Source organism: Drosophila gunungcola (assembly GCF_025200985.1).
Source record: "Drosophila gunungcola strain Sukarami chromosome Y unlocalized genomic scaffold, Dgunungcola_SK_2 000041F, whole genome shotgun sequence".
Lineage (NCBI taxonomy): Eukaryota > Metazoa > Arthropoda > Insecta > Diptera > Drosophilidae > Drosophila > Drosophila gunungcola.
In genome coordinates this window covers 559,441-579,555 of record NW_026453196.1, presented here as the reverse complement: position 1 = coordinate 579,555, position 20,115 = coordinate 559,441, and the positions used below count along the sequence as shown (strand labels likewise).

At 43.7% G+C, this 20,115-nt stretch overlaps 1 protein-coding gene and 1 long non-coding RNA gene across 3 annotated transcripts in view; both read left to right on the top strand.

Annotated features, from left to right (window-relative positions):
* LOC128261178 (uncharacterized) overlaps positions 1 to 20,115 on the top strand; it is a 57,795-nt gene that overhangs the window by 36,052 nt on the left and 1,628 nt on the right. The window lies entirely within an intron of this gene.
* On the top strand, positions 13,037 to 15,198 carry LOC128261179 (uncharacterized). 2 transcript variants are annotated; one of them, XR_008268233.1, is made up of 3 exons: positions 13,037 to 13,151; positions 13,224 to 13,930; positions 15,028 to 15,198. It is a non-coding gene; the product is annotated as an uncharacterized LOC128261179 (long non-coding RNA). The 2 variants fall into 2 exon arrangements; XR_008268232.1 differs by having other exon boundaries at positions 13,043 to 13,464; positions 13,722 to 13,930.

Genomic DNA, 20,115 nt, shown 5'->3' with positions numbered 1-20,115 from the left:
TAGGAATCAAGGCAGTCACTACGACTATACTCTGGACGAAGCTACCAGGGAATTGCTCGAGGAAAAACAGCGCCTTAAAATTGCCTTTCAGAATTTGCGAACTGCCGATTTGGCTAAGCAATATAAGGCGGCACAAAACAAGCTGAGGAAGGTTCTTAAAAAGCTCAAATCAACAAGCGGCTAGAGAGTATTGACATAAATGACAGATATAACTTAAAGAAACTCTGGAAAATCACAAATACTCTCAAGAAACAGCCTCAGCCAAATTTTCCATAAAAATTCATCTAAGCACGGAAGCAAGTAAAAATAACTCGCAGATAATTTGGACCAAGACCATTTCGGAAAAAGCAGAAGAATTTGTCTAACACCTTGAGAGCAGATTTATCCCGAAGCTATTAAATACTTGCCTACAGAGAAGTCTAATCCAAGCTGATTTTGAAACCCACCTTAACGAAAGTTCTGAAGCTGCTCTAAGACCTATCACTTTTCTAGAGCTAAAGCTCGAAATAGAATCGTTGGATTTAAACAAGGCACCGGGAAGCGACAAAATTGACAACAAGTTAATCAAACAACTTCCCAAAAAAGCGTTGCTTTATTTGGTTCTCATCTATAACTCTATCCTAAGACTTGGACACTATCCTGCACAATGGAAACATGCTGCTATTTCGTTAATTTTGAAGCCCGGAAAAGGCAGTTCAGAGGTATCTTCGTATAGACCGATAAGTCTTCTTTCTGGGCTTTCAAAGATATTCGAGAAAATGTTACTGAAACGCCTATTCGAATTTCCTTTGTTTTCGAAAGCTATTCCATGTCATCAATTCGGTTTCCGTCGAGAACACGCCACTGAGCAGCAGCTGGCGTGTGTCACGCAATTCATATTAAATGCTTATGAAAATCATGAATCATGCTCAGCTGTCTTCATTGATATTACCGAAGCCTTCGATAAAGTCTGGCATGCTGGCCTCCTGAATAAACTTGTCAAAATAGTACCTTTGAAAATGTTTAGAATATTGGAATATTACCTTAGTAACAGAACCTTTGAAGTCAACTCTAAAGATGGATCTAAATCTCGCGTTGGAAAAATAAACGCTGGAGTGCCTCAGGGCAGCAATCTTGGTCCTGTGCTTTATTCAATTTAGAAACCATCATCTTCTAGTTTTCCTGTTCCTAGAGTTCAAGACATGATGCTGGCGACTTAAGCTGATGATACCATTATTACTGCCATGAGAAAAAACGAAAATTACCTAAAACACTTCTCTGGCTGGGCATTACAGTTAACAAAGCTAAAACTGTTCATGTCATGTTCACTTTAAAAAACCGAATTAAGGAACTATATCGCTTTAAGGGCCCTATAACCCCGAAAATAAATGGACATGCTATTCCCACGAGTACTATCCAAACCTACCTTGGTGTTATATTGGATAGTAAACTTAACTTGGCTTCGCATGTTAATCTTCTGCGTAATAAAATCAGAACATCAGCTAAGAAACTTGATTGGATAATGGGCAAAAATAGCCGTCTGCAAAACGACTGTAAGATGGTTTTACTCAAACAACTTATCACGCCAATATGGCAATATTCCATTGCTTTATGGGGCTCTCTCGTCTCAGAGTCGTAAATCAATCGTATCCAGACAGCTCAAAGTAAGGTTATCAGGAACTTACTTAAGGCTACCAGATATACAAGAAATGACACGATAAGGAACTCCTACAACATAAAAACTGTGGACGATATCTACGAACAGGCAAGTGAAAGATTTGCAAGGTCACTTTCAATTCATCAGAATCCAGAGGTACGGCGTATACTGGAGGAGCCGTACATCCCACAAAGACTTTTGTCTAAAAGGCAAAGATATTTGAAACAACTAAACCGCCATTTTTCTCCACTTCGAGACGGCCTACAACCTTTGTGGGAACCGCCACTGCCTATAATTCCGGAGAGTTCCAGTATCAATGATTTTGCAGCGAGTGGACTTCCAACTTTATTAAGACTAGAGGGCGAGGGACGGGAAAAAAAAGAAATTGCTGAAAGGAAGCGGTTGGCAGCAGCGGAGAGGTTAAAACCCATACCTGTACCCAGCAGATTTTGTGAGGAAACTATTAATCACCTAAAGAGGGCTCACGCTCATGGAACTCGTACCCGCAATTTTATTGCCCAAAGGATCAGAGGTCAACACTTAACAATACAACGACTCATAATTCCTGACTTTGAGGGAGACGAGGAACATGAAAAGCTACTCGAAGCTGCTGAAAGAGATCGACCACCGTCACTTACAGGTATCCTAAAGGTACACACAGTCGCCCAGTCGACCTTCAATAAACCTGGGGTCAAAAAAGGAGAGGGAGCCCGTACTCAGGACACGCTCCCTTCCACCTCAACTGAGCCTGTTTGTCAGGAGAACCAGTTGACTGCTAATATTGAGCAACTACGTCAAAGACTACACCTACTTGTTGACAATGAACCGACAGACGAACGCGGAATCCAGCCTCAGAGTGTAGTAGAAGGGAGAGAAATAAGGGGTGATCATCATAGTACGACAAATCCCCGTAAATCGCTCATGTCCTTCCTGCTATACTTTCAATACTCACAGAGGATGGAACCAATGCCAGAGCCACAAACTTCAATACAACGGGCAGTCTGTGACCTATTGTATCTCGTCGCCGGGGAGGAGTCTTCCAGGTCTCTGCTACATGTATAAGCTGTTCTAGGAGATCGTCAAAACGCTAAATAGCACTGATATGTTCCTGCTGTTAATGACCTGTACAATACGGAAGACAAATTATAATTTTTGTAAATACATTTTAATTAATGTCATTAATTACAAACAGGCAAATCGCAAAAGAAAAGCGAGGCACTACGTTGGCTATTACGTTAGGCTGCTAATTGACGTCGGTTTCTAGATGGCTGCCATCCAGCTGCTACTCCTGAATTCAGCTGCTACTGGAAAAACACATAGCCTGCAATTTGCAGCCCGCTCCGGATACTGGTCTCCAGGTGGCTTCACCAGCCTATTTCTGCTGCAGCTTGTTTGCCTCTCGATGTGACTGCAACTGAGTTGTCTGCCGCTCCGGTCCTGGCAGCTCTTCCTATGCAAAGCAGCGCTGAACCGCCAGATCTGCTTCCAGCACTGACTGCTCCTGATGACGGCGTTTTTGCGGCCACTACTTGTTAGCTGCTCCAGATTCCAGTGGCCACCGCAACTCTGTGGCTGTGTTGGCTGTCTTGCTTCTGTTGGCTGCTTAATTATTTTCATTGTACAGTCATTAAGTTTACACATGCTAAACGTACACGAAAGATAAATTAACATTGTTTTTTTTCTATGCAATTTTATTAATGTAAATAATTACAAACAGGCGATAAAATTTACGGCTGCTAAAACTTGAACGCTTCCACTTGAAGACTGCTGCTGGATGAATTACGCCCCTAATAACGCAATAGCTTCTTCCTGCTGGGGCTGCCATGTTGGTGCTGGCCTCTACACAAAGCAACACCAAACTGCCAGACTTACTGCCTGCGCCGGCAGCTTCTGATGCGGTCTCCGGCGACCACCACTTGGCAGCTGCTTCAGCCTCTGGTGTCCAATACCACACTGCTGCTGCGATGACGAACATGTTCCGGTTGGATGGTTCTTCGTTGGAAGTGGGCTGCTTCTCCGATTACTATGCAGCAGTTTTTGCTGTGGTTGCTCCCGAGATGAATGCTGCTCCTGGTCCTGGCAGCTGATTTCTGTGGATTGGCGGCGAGGAGCCTTCAGCGCCGACTGCCCTGTTGGCGGATTCTTGGCGTCCAATACTTGAGTGGCTGCTCCAGCCTAAGATGACTGCGTCCACTGTGTCAATGCGGTGGCTGCCCTGCTCCTGTTGCCTGCTTGAAGATGTCTATTTGAATATGGTGCCTGTTCCGATCGCATCCGTTACATCTATTGCTGTGGTTGCTGAAAAAAAAGGAATGAAATTGTATTATTATTGCTTTTTATTCTTAACTTAACATCTGTTTAGGTAACCGCCAAGCTGTGTCTTGGTGCTGCCAATCTGTATTTGTTAACGTATGCTTTCCTATTTCTCTGTTAAAACAACGCCATGTTATGTTTAAGGAAGTTGCCATATGGTAATAAGTTAAATAAAATGTTGACGATCTGTTAGTTTTGCAGTGTCGTCAGACTGATCTTTTAAAAAAAAATTGAGTAGCAAATCCTGATGCAACCCGAGACGTCAGCTACTCCTACTCCATTTGGATTCGATGGCCGCCACAACAAATCCTTATGCAACCCGCGACGCCAGCTACTCCTACTCCATTTGGATTCGATGGCCGCCACAGGTCCGATTTGGCCATCCTAAAATGTAAGAATAAAACACAGTTAAAGCATCTTCAATGCAATTAAAACCATAACTTTGACCTACAAACCTTAAACTACAGCATAAATTTCCCAAGCTACAAATGTAAACAATAGGCACGGCATTGCCAGCCCAAAATTTATTAACAGTTGCTGTTGCCTATTGGTATTTTAAAAAACTGTTGAACGGTCACTGTTCCCGAGCATGCAAATCTAGTATTTTATTCTCTGTTTATGTTAAACCAATGTAAAACTCATTAAAGCTAGCTAGCCTCTAGCCTCTGCATACATTTTAGCCACTATGTATATTTGTATAAACATATGTAAACTCATGTACATAACGAAGAAGGAGTATTTTCATGGTCTGCCACATTTCGATTGCGCAGTAAGTCCCGATCGCGCCAAGAGCCCAATTCCAACTGACTACCCTTCAAATACCAGAGCTCATCTTCTTTCAACTTCTTGCTCTCCGGTTCTCTCTCTCTCTCTCTTGGGCGACCGGGCCTCAATCGACGACTACGCCACTCTAAAAGAGATCTGGCAATGCCGTCGCGCTACGAGTAGAGCAGGAATTCCTAGAATCCATGTTTTACCAGGAACCAATGTCTTTCCAGGACACCAAATCTGAGCGCCAAATAACTTTAGCGTTCATCGAATTCAAATACTTCTGAGAACTGCGACACGGCCTTCCTGACCTGCACACGTCCTCGTGTATGCGTGATCATGACCTAATAAGCTTTACAACAAAGCACTATTCCTTTCAATTATTAATTGATTTCAGCTTCATTCAATTATTCCATAAACATACAACCAATAACAGCGTTTCTTGTTATACATATCTCAACAACATTCATTTTCACAATTTCTCTGTATTTCCAATTGGACACCAACTCGTCCTCCTGACTCCCGCCACGTATCCACGCAGGATCATGGTGCAGTCGTATACACATATACTCCCGCCACGCATTCACACAGAATCGTGGTGCAGTCTCACACAATTGTTCTTGCCAAGCATCCTCGTAGGACTTACACATACGCTCCCGCCAAGCATCCCCATAGGATCATGGTGCAGCCGTATACACATGCATATGCTCCCGCCACGCATTCACACAGAATCGTGGTGCAGTCTCACACAATTGTTCTCGCCAAGCATCCTCGTAGGATCTACACATACGCTCCTCGTAGGATCTACACATACGCTCCCGCCAAGCATCCCCATAGGATCATGGTGCAGCCGTATACACATATGCTCCCGCCACGCATTCACACAGAATCGTGGTGCAGAGTAAGCCAAGGTATATCTATTTTCAGAATCGGATGGAATCCTGCCTGCACTTTACCTTTAGAGCCTTTTTATATTTTGCATGTAATGCAATTTTCTACGAAACGCCTAACATATTTTGACATGTGGGCAAACCAATAGGGCGCATTAACTTAATCTATTGTCTTCTCCCAACCCAAGTGCATTACAGCTTCGTGTAAGTGGTTTGTTACAGCCCATCTGTAAGCTTTGGGTATTACGGGCAATTTGGTCAGCTATAAGTGGTAACAGGTATTTATCTGCCACCGTATTTGTTTTTAGTTCCCTGTAGTCTACTTATAAATGATCTGAACCGTTCTTCTTCTTGACCAGCATCATCGGACTAGCAAAAGGGGAACTACTAGGGCGTATAACTTTTGCGGACAATAATTCGTTAATCATTTCCCTAACATTAGCCTTTTCTTCTTCAGTGAGTCTATATGGGCGACGCTGAACAGTCTTATGTGGGTCAATAGGCCGTATGCTGAGTAGCCCTATTGTTACTCGCGTGTGTGGATTGCCCACTATAAATGATTTGGAATATTTTTCTAGTATTTCACTTAATTTTTCTTTATCGAGCTCATTTAAATCTTTATTAAAATTAAAATGATTTTTCAGATTTAATTCATACGACAGTGCTTGTACCATTTTAGGCTTATAAATAACAAATATATTTGCTTCAATTACGACTCCGAAGCCTTGACTTAAAATATCTCTTCCAATAAGAATATCAAAATTCATAAAAGTATCCATAATAACGTGAAACAATATTTCAAGAAAATGTTCGTTTATATTAACATTACAAATTATCTGTACTGTGCTCCACACCGGTTCGTTTCCGATGCCCCTTAAAACCACTGTGCTAGACTGACGCTTTCCTTGTAACTTCGCTGCTACACTTTCCTTTACAAGAGAACATTCAGCGCCTGAATCAAAACAAAATGGAATAGACTCACCAAATTGTTTCAAATTCCCTTTGGTGCTATGGCCACCAAGTTCACTCTTTTGTTAATCTCGAGCATTCCGAAGCATAGTGCCCAAACTCCCCACATTTGAAGCAGGTCCTGTTGTTAACTGAGCGTTGTTGTTGTCCTGGAGTTGAGGTGGTCCGTTGTCTCTCGTCCGTTCGCCTTTTTTGACAATCCGCAATCTTATGGCCAGGACGCCCACAGTGATGACACTTCACTAGAGATGGTAGTTTCATTTTTTTCCTTTCGACTTCGTTTCCAAAGGATTCGTTGCGTTTTAAATACGCATACGCCTTTAATTGTTGCTGCAGATCGTTGCGGGTTTTAACAGCGCCCGTAAACATTGACTTTAAAAGGCGAGCATCCAAGTTTGAAAGATGCGTCAAAACGATGGATACGATGAGCTCTTCCAATTCAATTGATTTGCATCCGCGCCCGCACTATCAGGGTCGAATTTCGGCAATGATATGGAATTCGGTTTAACTTCCGTTAATGGCACTCGCGGTGTGTTCATTGATTTCACAAGTTCCAACAAGGCACGATTTTGAGCTTCTAATGCAGCTATAACACTTTCATTGTCCTGTGGCAAGGCCGATCCCACTTCTGATAACGGAGAAGGAGTATTTTCATGGTCTGCCATTTCGATTGCGCAGTAAGTCCCAATTGCGCCAAGAGCCCAATTCCAACTGACTACCCTTCAAATACCAGAGCTCATCTTCTTGCAACTTCTTGCTCTCCGGTTCTCTCTCTCTCTCTTGGGCGACCGGGCCTCACTCGACGACTACGCCACTCTAAAAGAGATCTGGCAATGCCGTCGCGCTACGAGTAGAGCAGGAATTCCTAGAATCCATGTTTTACCAGGAACCAATGTCTTTCCAGGAACCAGCTGCTTATACCAAATCTGAGCGCCAAATAACTTTAGCGTTCATCGAATTCAAATACTTCTGAGAACTGCGACATACACAAATAAAATTAGCCGCAACGCTCATTCTGCGCCGGCTTTACTAAGTGCATAAACGCACTCCTCTGATTTGAAAACTCTGTAACCTCTGAAAATGAAACTCCTCTGAAAAAAAAACTCTGAAATCTGAAACCTCTGAAACTCTGAAATCTGAAACTCTGAAAAACTCTGAAAAAAACTGAAAAAATTAAAACTTAAATAAAATAAATCCGCCGACGCTAATAGTTAAATCAATTACTAAGCCTTTAAATAAAAGCAACCTAATTAGTAAGGCTAGTTAGTGCAGATTTATTTGACGTGAAATTGTGCTGTGTGACGTGCAAAATTTTACTTTTTGTAATGTGTGCGTAAACGTTTACTCTCTAATTTTAACCTGTTTTAAAATATGTTACACGTGAATATCGACGCGCAACAAATCGTGCAAGTAGCTGTTTTGTGTATGTAATTTATACACTTTGACAAGCTTAAAAAATATTAACTTTCTGCTGCAAATTTTACCGCCAATTTTACAAACACTAATGCAATTGCCGCCTTTTTCTTGTGCACACTAATACATTTGCTGCCTTTTTCTTGTGCACATTAATGCAATTGCCGCCTTTTTTCTTGTGCACACTAGCGCACTTGCCGCCTAAACCTGTTGCATCAAAAAATTCCTTTTTTCACTAACACCAGAAGACTTAACGAAACTCTACAAAGAGAGTATTAGTGAAAATGGAGTTTGACAAAAATGAAATCACAGATAAAGGTAAAAAATCTGTAGCTATTACGCAATCTACATGTGACAGTGCAAATAAAATTAATAAAAGCTTAAATGAAAGTTGTATTGATCTTGCCAGTCCTGATAGGTCAACACCTGATAAAAGTATTACTACCTCTCCGAGGCTATCCTGGTTCTCTAACAACCCGGAAAGACTATACGGCGATGAAACAATTATTGAAAATTTTGCTACTTCTGGACCTGTTGAGCAAAATATGGATTGCGAGCCCGACCCGCTAGTGTGTGATGAGGTGCGTTTCCCCACCTCTACCCCCCGGGTTACTAAACCTGCTGCTACACAAAAATACAAACCTGGTCCACAATCCAGCAAGAGAAAGAAGACTCTTGCCCTAACGCTCTCGAGGATTAACACCCTAGGCTTTCATCTGCTGTCCATACTGGCGCTGCTGCTCACCCTAGTTCTGCATCTCGTTCCAGAGTAGCTGCCCAGCCTGGCGTTGTTGACCAGCCCATCGATGACAATCAAGTTTGTTCTGACCCCCAGCCCAGCTGTACTTCCCAATCTAGTGCTGCTGCTCACTCTGGGCCCGTTGCCCAAACCAATACTGCTGTTAAAAGATGCCTTGAACCACTGGCAAGGCAGCTACTAATGACCAGGACTTGCGGTCCAGCCCGAGTGCTGCCAAACGGCTCTGTAGTGAGGCGCCGTCAACAAGTAGGCAGGCACTGGCCAATCTAAGGACAAATTTGGAAGGCACTGCAATCAATCAAGGCAGAAAAGAAAACTTCCCTGCAATTTTCCTTCATAACGTCACCCTTATTCAACCATTACTGGACTCCCTCCTGGACACTCCAGGTCTAGCGGATAAATTTACTACCACCTGCTTAAAGGGCAACCAAATTAAAATTACCTGTAAAGACAAACAATCTTATTTACTAATACTTGGGAAATTTGAGGCAAATAACCAACAGACCCACACTCACCAGCTCAAATCAGAGCGTGGCTTTAGGGTAGTTATTAGACAATTGCATCATTCCACTTCCTGCTCATTGATCAGCAAGCAAATTAGTGATCTAGGTCTGTCTGTCCGTTATGTAAACAATATTAAACACCGGCGGAGTCGCAAGCCTCTTGATCTTTTCGAGGTTGAATTGGCCCCTACACCAGACAATCTAAACGGCAAAATGCTTGCCATTAACATGCTGGGTAACCAACGTGTAACTGTTGAGCGCCAGTTGCGCCGCCTAGACCCCGCCATGTGTCACCGCTGCCAGCAGTTTGGCCATACAAAGAACTTTTGCCGACGTGATTTTGTCTGCCTGAAATGCGCCGGGCCTCATCCTTCCACCGACTGCGCCCAAGTTCGAGTACCTAATCCCAAATGTGCCAATTGTGGCCTGGGACACATAGCTAGCTACAAAGGCTGTCCAGCATATAAGCAGGCACAAGTAAGACTGGTTGCATTCGGTGCCCACATCGCCATTAAAAACAGAAAACATGCTTATACAAACGCTGTGGATAGCAATCGTCAGCGACAATACCATCTTCCCCAGCCACCTGCGGTGAGTGGGCTCCCTCAGGCACAGACTCCCACGAAATCTCAAACTAGACCAAATCAGCGGAACCGGCAATCACCTAGCTCTGTAAATAAAGCCACATATAGTCAAATTTTTAAAAAACCTGCCCAAAAATCTCCTATCCACAACCCAGCTGCGGCCCACTTGAAGAAATTTCAACAAAAACTGCGTGCTGAAATTAATTTTGCAGATTTATCCGACAACTCACGTCCGTCTCACTACGCTAGTACGCCACAAAAACAGCAGGGTCAAGACGGGCCCTAGCCTTGGACTCATCATTCTCCACACCATCAAAATCATGGACCTACTGTCACGAATTATGACATGTTACTGATGGTAAAAGAAAGCGTCGCCGTGGTTAACGATATGGGTAAATAAAAGGAATCCTTATTAAACCTTTTGCATTTGCTTATTTCAAATTCAAAACTTAATATAAATACAAATACCAATGACATAATTAATGCCTAATCTAGCCAATACTTCTCAACGCCATTGTAATTTGACTAACAATATAAATAATTCGACTAATACTCGAGCAACCACAACCCAAGCTTTAAATCCAACTATACATGCGACCAATAGCAAAAAATTAAAATTGCTTATTGGAATGCTTGTGGGCTAAACAATAAAATTACTGAGCAAGATTTCTTCATCCAGTCAAGCAATATAGACATTATGATGGTAATAGAAACCCAAACTGCTTTTAGCCCTGTTAATTTTCCCACTACCACTAAAAAACTCTGCATTGAGGGATATGTTTTATACACTGCCTCACATCCTTTTTCAATAAGAAGTGGTGGAGTAGCCATTTTTGTCAGGGCCTGCCTAAATCATATTGCACATGAACCCATTGAGGAGGAATTTCTTCAAGAAGCCCCCATAGTTCTGACTATTGGTCACAACGAAAAAATCGTCATTGCTCCCATATATTGTCCTCCGACATATAATTGGTCTTCCTCTCATTTCAAAGAATTTTCCAGTCGTATGAGCAGACTCAACCCTAACTCAAAACTTATTTTATGGGGCGATTGGAACTCAAAACACTCTTGGTGGGGTAACACTCGTTCATGCCCTAGAGGCCGAGCTTTACTAAATGCTATTCACCTGAATTCATGGCTAAATGTGCTGGCCACAGGTGGGGCGACTCACCGACAAAAGAAAACGCCCCTCAGCAATAGATTTTGCTGTCTATTCTGGTTTCAGTTGTGATAGAATTAGAACATATTCTGCAGTTGATCTGCGTTCTGATCATCTTCCAATATTCATCGAGTTATCCATAAATGGGCCTTTAAATACTCAACCAATAAATCGCAAGCTGTTGCCTCATAACGCAAATGTAAACAAGTTTCAGAAAATTCTATCAGATTCTATCTTACTTAACACAGAAATTAGATCTGGTCAAGATATTGAGGACGCGATTAACATATTTAATCGAAATATCTATCAAGCAGCCCATGCTGCAACACGTTACTCAAATTCTAGACAACCAAACCGCCCAGGTCAAATTTTCCTTGATCATAAGCTGAGAAATCTACAAAATGCCAAAAAAGCGTGTAAACAAGATTTAATGAGAAGACCGTCTTCAGACGCTAGAAAAAATTATAAACCTGCAAAGAAAAAATTCTTAAATGCACTAAGGGAAGCAGAAACCAAACGAATTAATAACATCTTTAACAAAATCGACCCTACTGATCGCTATCGTATGCAGAAACTTTGGAAAATTACAAATCAATTCAAAAGGCAGCCCGAGCCAAACTGGCCATTAAAAACTCACATAAATAGCATTAGTGGTAGTAATAATAATATTAACAATAGGCAAAATTTTATTTGGACAAAAAGCAGTGAGGAAAAAGTTGAATTATTTGTAAAACATCTCGAGGAAAGGTACTCCCCAAAACTAACAAATTCTGAAGAATTTAAAAAACAAATTATTACTGAGAAAGAGGAAATTGAACGACATAAAAGACTCATTGTTGCTCCAAATCGGATTCAAAGAGAATCCTTTGGGGGGAGCCTAAATGGCGTAGGCGCTCCCTTTCGTCCCATCTCGCCTAGCGAAGTTACTTCAACGATTAAACTTCTTCAAAACAAAAAGGACCTGGGATGGACCAGATAGACAATCACGTTATCAAGGTTCTACCACAAAAGGCAATTATTTACCTGACAAACATTTTCAACTCAATTCTCAGATACGGACATTTCCCAGAGCAATGGAAATGCGCAGCTATTTCTATGATTAGAAAACCGGGAAAAAGTCCCCACGAAGTTACCTCATTCAGACCCATTAGCTTGCTAGCCGGCTTCTCAAAGATCTTTGAAACTCTGCTAATGGATAGGATGTTTGCATGCAAGGATTTTGAGATGGCCGTACCTATGCATCAGTTCGGATTCCGTAAGGAACACAACACAGAGCAGCAACTACGAAGAGTCACTCAATACATCATCACTGCTTACGAGAAGAAGATGTTCTGTTCCGGAGTTTTTAATGACGTTAGCGAGGCTTTTGATCGGGTCTGGCATGATGGCCTGTTGGTAAAACTTGCCAAGCTTCTTCCTTTTTTCCTCTATAGGGTATTGAAAAGTTATCTTACAGATCGTACATTCTACGTAAATGGAAATTCTGGAGTTTCATCAAAAAAAGGAAATATGGGCGCTGGAGTACCACAAGGAAGCGTTCTTGGTCCGGTTCTATATACAATCTTCACCTCTGACATGCCTCTACCAACGATTGCCGGACAGCAGCATCCCCATGTCAGTGATCTGTTTAACAACATATTGCTCGCCACTTACGCCGACGCCACAATTATTCTCTGTGCCAGCAAAGAAGCCCACTCTGCTATTAATACCATCCAAAAATACCTCTCGCTAATCACAAAATGGGCTTCTAAATGGTGCATAACACTCAATGCAAGTAAAACAGTACACGTCCTTTTTTCCAGGCGCTCTACGGTAAATTTAATCGGACCAAAATCGCCCTCTATGAATGGAGTTGAAATAAAAAACGAAACTAAGTATCGCTACTTGGGGCTCTTACTGGATAGGAAACTAATCCTGCATCTGCATACAACGCAACTTATTAACAGGCTTCGTTCCACAGCTTTTGGTTTAAACTGGATTCTAGGAAATCAAAGTAAACTGCCAAAAAGTATCAAAATTACCCTCTACAAACAATTAATTGCTCCGGTCTGGCAATACGCACTTCCTATTTGGGGTTCTTTGATATCCAACACAAGGTTCAAACAAATTGAAGCCACCCAAAACAAGATAATTCGACTTATAGTTAAAGCAAGCAGGTATATTAGAAATCAGGATATCCGAGAACTCTACGACATTAAATCGGCAGAGAATATATTCCATCAAGCTAGTAATAGACTTGCTGCTTCTCTATCCTGCCATCCTAACCCTGAGGCAATACAGCTGAATGGCCTAGATATAAAGCACAACTGGAACGTCATTTTCTGCCCTTAAACCACCAGCCTCAGCAGTGCCCTAATCAGCTACAACGGCAGTATCCTACCCTAATCCGCCTTGAACAGCAGCTACTAGAACGACAATCCCTAGAGAGGCAAAAACTACTTGCGGAAGAACGTGTAAACTTGCAAAAGAGTAAATACGAAAGCGCACTCGCCACTGGTATACCACTGGAGCGGCCATCTATCTGCTGGGTCAATGCCATGTCACAGGATCCATGATCCATGAATTTCCACCACCTACCCAAGAGCAGCAGCTTGAGGCTGGCCTGTTAAGGCTTAAACTGCAACTAGAAAATATGATTGATAATTCTAATGACAGAATTATCAGTGGCCAGTGCCCAGTGGAGTCAGAAAAACAATAACTCCTCTGCTTCCTAACTCGTTTCTCAGCCTCTTTCAGCCTATCACTACTGCCTGCCCAGTACCTAAGACTGCTTCCATTGCCGCACTTTGGAAAACTGAAGTTCTAAAACCTCCCTAATCTGGTGTGCAACAAGTCCGATACCTTCTTAAAACGAATGCGCCAATAATATGGGACAAGATCACGACTGTCGGCAATTGTTGTCTTCTAATGGCCAAAAAGAAGCAAGAACATTCAGGTAAAACGATCTTTCACAGCAGTCTCAAATTTATTAGCTCATTATCTTGCATCGGCGGCTCCGTAAATTCTGCACATTGCTCTGAAAACAGCTTTTCCTGCCTCTGGTTTCCTTTTGAATCCGTTGGCCGCCACAGCTCTGATCTTGTCACGCTAAAAATGAAACAATAAAACAGAGTTAAATATCTTTGTATGCAAATTGCTGTTAAAACCCACAAATTTAACGTTGAACTTATTTTTGATCCGAGGCGTTTTAAAACAACGCACGCAAATAACAATTAAAAACTATAAATACAGGTTAACTATTCTTTGTTTCCTGCTCAATCCTTGCCTCGGCGGTTTAGAAAGTCCTGCATGTGGCCCAGAAATCAGCTATTCCTGTCGCACGTTTCCGTGTTGGATTCGGTGGCTGCCATAGGACTGATCCGGCCATGCTAAAAATAGGGAATAAAGCACGATTAGAATCTTTCTGTACTAAAACCATAAACATCAACGTTCAACTTACCTTTGCTTCTGTATAATTGATTGTCTCGGCGGCGCAAATGCAGATGTGGCTTCAAAAATCAGCTACTCCTGCCTCTTATTTCCTAGTTGGAATTTGGTGTTTGTAATACGCCTGAATTAAACATGCTGAAACAAAAAAAAAAGGAGATAAAAACACGGTAAAAATATTTTTGAACGCAAATTGCAATTAATAACCATAAACACACGCCGCCACACGCTAGATTTGGCCAAACTGCTACTCCTGCCCAAAAACCAGCTACTCCTGCATTTCTTAAATTGGAATTGGTGGCTGCCATACTCTTGAATAAGACATGCTAAAAAAAAAAATAAATAAAAAACACAGTAAATAAATAAATTAAAAACCATAAATTCACGCCGCCATACGCTTGTTTTGGCCAAACTGCTACTCCTGCCCAGAAACTAGCTACTCCTGCTTTTCTCAACTGGATTTGGTGGCTACCATAGGCTTAAATTAGACATGCTGAAAAAAAAAAAAATTAAAAATAGTTAAAATATCATTGCACGCAAATTACAATTAAAAACTATAAATGCACGTTAACCTATTCCTTGTTTCCTGCTCAATCCTTGCCTCAGCGATTCAGAAAGTCCTGCATGTGGTCCAGAAACCAGCTATTCCTGTCTCACGTTTCTGTGTTGGATTCGTTGGCTGCCATAGGTCTGATCCGGCCATGCTAAAAAGAGGGAAAAATGCACAATTAAAATATTTTTGTAATCTTATTGCTACTAAAACCATAAACATCAACGTTCAACTTATCTCTGCTTCTGTATAATTGCTTGTCTCGGCGGCGCAGCCAATGCAGATGTGCTTTCAGAAATCAGCTACTCCTGCCTCTTATTTCCTAGTTGGTGGAAATAATTGTAATTAAAATTGTAATTAAAATTATAAAGACATCGTTTACCTACTCTACCTTCCTGCTCAAACCCTCGCCTCGACGAAGCTAATCCTGCATGCTACCCAGAAGTCAGCCACTCCTGCCTTGCGTTTTTTTACTGGACCATGCTGAAAAGGAATATTAACACATATTAACACAACTAAAATTCCATTGCACGAAAACTACAATCAACACCATAAAATCATTTTTAAAAATTATCTACGCTCCGCCAATCCTCTCGCCTCGGTTGAGTAGCAAATCCTGATGCAACCCGAGACGCTAGCTACTCCTACCCCATTTGTATTCGATGGCCGCCACAGCAAATCCTGATGCAACCTGCAACGCCAGCTACTCCTACTCCATTTGGATTCGATGGCCGCCACAACAAGTCCTGATGCGACCCGCGACGCCAGCTACTCCTACTCCATTTGGATTCGATGGCCGCCACAGGTCCGATTTGGCAATCCTGAAATGTAAGAATAAAACAAAGTTAAAGCATCTTCAATGCAATTAAAACCATAACTTTGACCTACAAACCTAAAACTACAGCATAAATTTCCCAAGCTACAAATGTATTCCCGAGCATGCAAATCTAGTATTTTATTCTCTGTTAATGTTAACCCAATGTAAAACTCATTAAAGCTAGCTATTTTCTTTCCTCTGCATATATTTTAGCCACTATGTATATTTGTATAAACATATGTAAACTCATGTACACAAATAAAATTAGCCGCAACGCTCATTCTGCGCCGGTTTTACTAAGTGCATACACGCACTCCTCTGCAAATTCTCTGTTAATGTTAAACCAATGTAAAACTCATTAAAGCTAGCTATTTTCTAGCCTCTGCATATATTTTAGCCACTATGTATATTTGTATAAACATATGTAAACTCATGTACACAAATAAAATTAGCCGCAACGCTCATTCTGTGCCGGCTTTACTAAGTGCATACACGCACTCCTCTGAAAATAATTGCCATGCGCGACCGCTCTGTCTCCGACTGAACAAAGTACCCTTCTCTCCCGCGGCCACCCTCCGTCAGCCTAACATATATAAACTGTAACGTACACACCCAGACGGTGTACGATACAATTATTGGTAGTAAGTAAGGTTATAGGTGTAAGCGACGTATTATGGATAAAAAATATTAAGTTGATACCGAATATTAAGCCATAGTTTAGTTCCAAACCCGAGTGGCAACGCTAACCGGTACCAGAAATCCTGAACGCGAGAAAAAGGGAGCGTGGGAAAGGTTGTCATACAACGATCGAGTTGGCGGTCTCTTGTTTCGGAATGGTAAGTCCCGTCTTAATACGTGTCTTCCGCAGTAATTTTTCGTGTAATCCGAAGTAGCGCCTCGTACATAATACTCCTCTAATCTAGAAAAAAGTGAAATCCCTCGTTTGTGATTTTTTATTCGTAGTCGATCACTAGCTTCTCTCCTCGTAGTGTATGTGACCTGTACGCGGACACCCGGCCCGTCTGGTCAAGTACCCTAGCTTCCCTCCCCGTAGTATTTGTGACCTGTACGCGGACACCCGTCTGGTCTAGTATCCTAGCTGCCCTCCTCGTAGTATTTGTGACCTTTACGTGGACACCCGTCTCTTCTGGTCTGGCATCCTAGCTTCCCTTCTCGTAGCGCATGCGACCGGTACGCGGACACCCGGCCCGTCTGGTCTAGTACCCTAGCTTTCCTCCTCGTAGTGCAAGTGACTTGCGCGCGGACATCATTCCCGACTGGTCAATCAAACCGCCATCCTTTTCCTTTCAATCCCCCCACGTCCGACAAATTCCCGATTTGCCCGTAGGTCCAGCCGAGTGGATTTTTGTTCTCCGATACGTGGAAAACGACTTGCGCGCCTGGATTACCGAAGCGATCAGTGACGTCACCCACGGGTCCCACTCTTGCGAAATAGTGTCCCGGCTTGGCCTCGCCCGAAGGTCCAGCTCGGTGGATTTTTGGCCTCCGACACGCGGAAAACGACTTACGCGCACCAATCGCGGAAGTGACCAGTGAGATCATCCGGCGTTCCCACCCTCGTGAAATCGTTCGCCTGGCTTGGCCTCTCCCCAAGGTCCAGCCCGTTGGATTTTTAACTCCGGAGCAAGATACGACTCGATCAACTCCGACATCACTCTCTCTCCGGCGTCCATGAGAACCCTCGGCGTGAACCCCCAAACGACTCATTAACCGTTGAATGAAACTCTTTAGTCGGGTGTTTCGGTGATTTACAAATTTCTTGTAAAGGACTCCTGGATCTGACTGAGATCTGTACCCCGGCCAGAGAGCATCCTTACAAGTGGCGCCTGAGCAGGGACACCGAGACTAGCTAGAGAATCATCCAGGAGGCTTAAAGACCCACTGAAGAAGAAGGAAGGGAAGAGTCACCCGAACCGCTCACATTCGATCTCCGGAAGGACCTAAAAGACTTGAGAAGGAAGTTAACACAAAAATTAAATCAAAGACGACAACAAACAATGAGTAACCCCAAGGAATCCGACGGTGAGTACGAAGAAGCCGATTTTATTAAGAATCCAGGTATAGGAGTCCGCTGGATATACGCTCGCCGAAAAGATGAACTCAGCTCTCTCGCCTTGGAGTTTAATTTGAAAGCCGACGGTACCGTCGAGCAGACCAGGAAGGAATTCGCCAGCCTCGTCAACACAGGGTCGTTCCGACTGGCTCAGTTGCAGGAGCAATATAGCAGCCGGGCCCCAAGTCCTCCAGGAAGGAACGGAGAGACGGGACAACTCACGGAATCCCTCACCATTCCCATGACTTCTGGGGCTACATCGATCGGGACTCCAGCCCGCCATCGAGGGATACACCCAGGATCGACACACGGCACCTGGATGCCGCCAGTAGACGCCCGCTTATCCGCTGATCTACAAGGGCGAGACACACGGAGCAACACGGCTCCCATTTAACGTCTGCTCCCCGCGAAGATGCATAAGTGGAAATTACGGTTCGATGGGAGTTCGGATCCGCACGGTGGTTTCGCACAAGCCAGCTACAGTCGGCCTCATGGGCAACTTTCAGGAGGGAATTCCTGGACTTCTTCCTACCACCTCGATATTTCGAGCGGTTGGAAGATGAGATACGAACCCACGTGCAGCGGAGAAGAGAGCCTTTCAAAACATACTTGATCGAGTTCAGAACCAAGATGCAGCAAGCCGGCTATCGAGAAGAGGAAGAATTGTACCAAGCATAAGAAAATATGGCTCCAGAAAACCGGCTATATATTAAACGCAGTGAATTCGTGACTTTGACACAGTTGACCCATACAGCCACAGAATATGAGAGTGTCAAACAACTCGAGTGGACTCGGCGTGAGCCAAGAGCAATCATGAACAGGAACCAAGAGGAACCTCAACTTCGCCGATCGCCGAACCCGTTCCGGAATCCGTTGAATACAACGCAGATAGGACACGTGACCCACCAGATGATCGGACAAGAAACCTCTCGAGAGGACATACAGCGGGCTTGTAACCGATGCGGAGAGAACGGACATAATTAACGGAACTGCCCCAACACACGTCGGGATTTCTGTTGGGACTGTGGGCGACTATGGACTGTTGCCGTCGAAATGTGTCGTGTAACGGGGAACGCCTCCGCCGGAACCCGGGTGCGGCGGAGACGAACGGAGCAGCAACCAGACCCCAGTAAATCTCCCGTTAAGGTTACACGGCGGGCTCATCACAGCAGCGATAGAAGTCTGAGGACAACGGGTGGACGCCACCATTGATACAGGGCCATCGAGGAGTTTCGCCAGCGAAAGTTTTACTCGCCTGGCCGCACGTGCAGGTAGGAGGCCCTCTGTTACAGCCATTACTTATAAAGACGCGGAAACGCCACTCCCTGTTGAGGTTGGGGCCCATTTGGCCTGGAGAAGCAGAGGCACTCAGTCCTATTCCTACGCGAGCTACGACCCCCAACATCGACGCCGGCGCGCCCATTAGGATGGGGATGGTAGAAAACGACGAGCAGAAGCCCGCACAGCGCTCCCATCGCATTAGTCAAGATTGGCGATTGGCGCATGTGTGTAGACTACCGTCAGTTAAACGCACACTCAGTTCCCGACGCCTACCCAGTCCTATTCCTACGCGGGCTACGACCCCGAACATCGACGTCGGCGCGCCCAATAGGATGGGGACGGTAGAACACGACGAGCAGCGACAGAGCACACCATTGGGTCCAGCCCAACAGGCTTCATCGATCGAGAACTGGCCTTATTCGAGAGGCTACATGGAGTGTCTCACGTCGCCGAGCACACTATCGTCATTCGCGTTGATAAGATAATACAAAGGTATTATCCCCGGAACCCCGCGCTGCAACATGTCATCGATGCCCAAGTAGACGAACTGCTCCGTGACGGGGCCATCGAACCTTCCAGAAGCCCGCACAGCTCTCCCATCGTATTGGTCAAGAAGAAGACTGGCGATTGGCGCATGTGTGTAGACTATCGTCAGTTAAACGCACACTCAGTGCCCGACGCCTACCCAGACCCGAGAATCAACCACATTCTGGAGAAATTGCTCCACGCCCGATACATCTCCACGTTGGACTATTGGCAAATACCCAGGGCTAGGGATAGTCGCCAATATACAGCATTCACGGTTCCTGGGAGAGGATATCGCCTACCTAGACGATATTATTATAATAAGCAGATATTATCTTCCGCAGATTGCGAGCGGCGAATTTAAAGATAAATCCAAAGAAGTGTTACTTCTTCAAGCAGAAACTCGTTTACCTAGGTTTACCATGTCATAAGCGGTGATGGAATTCA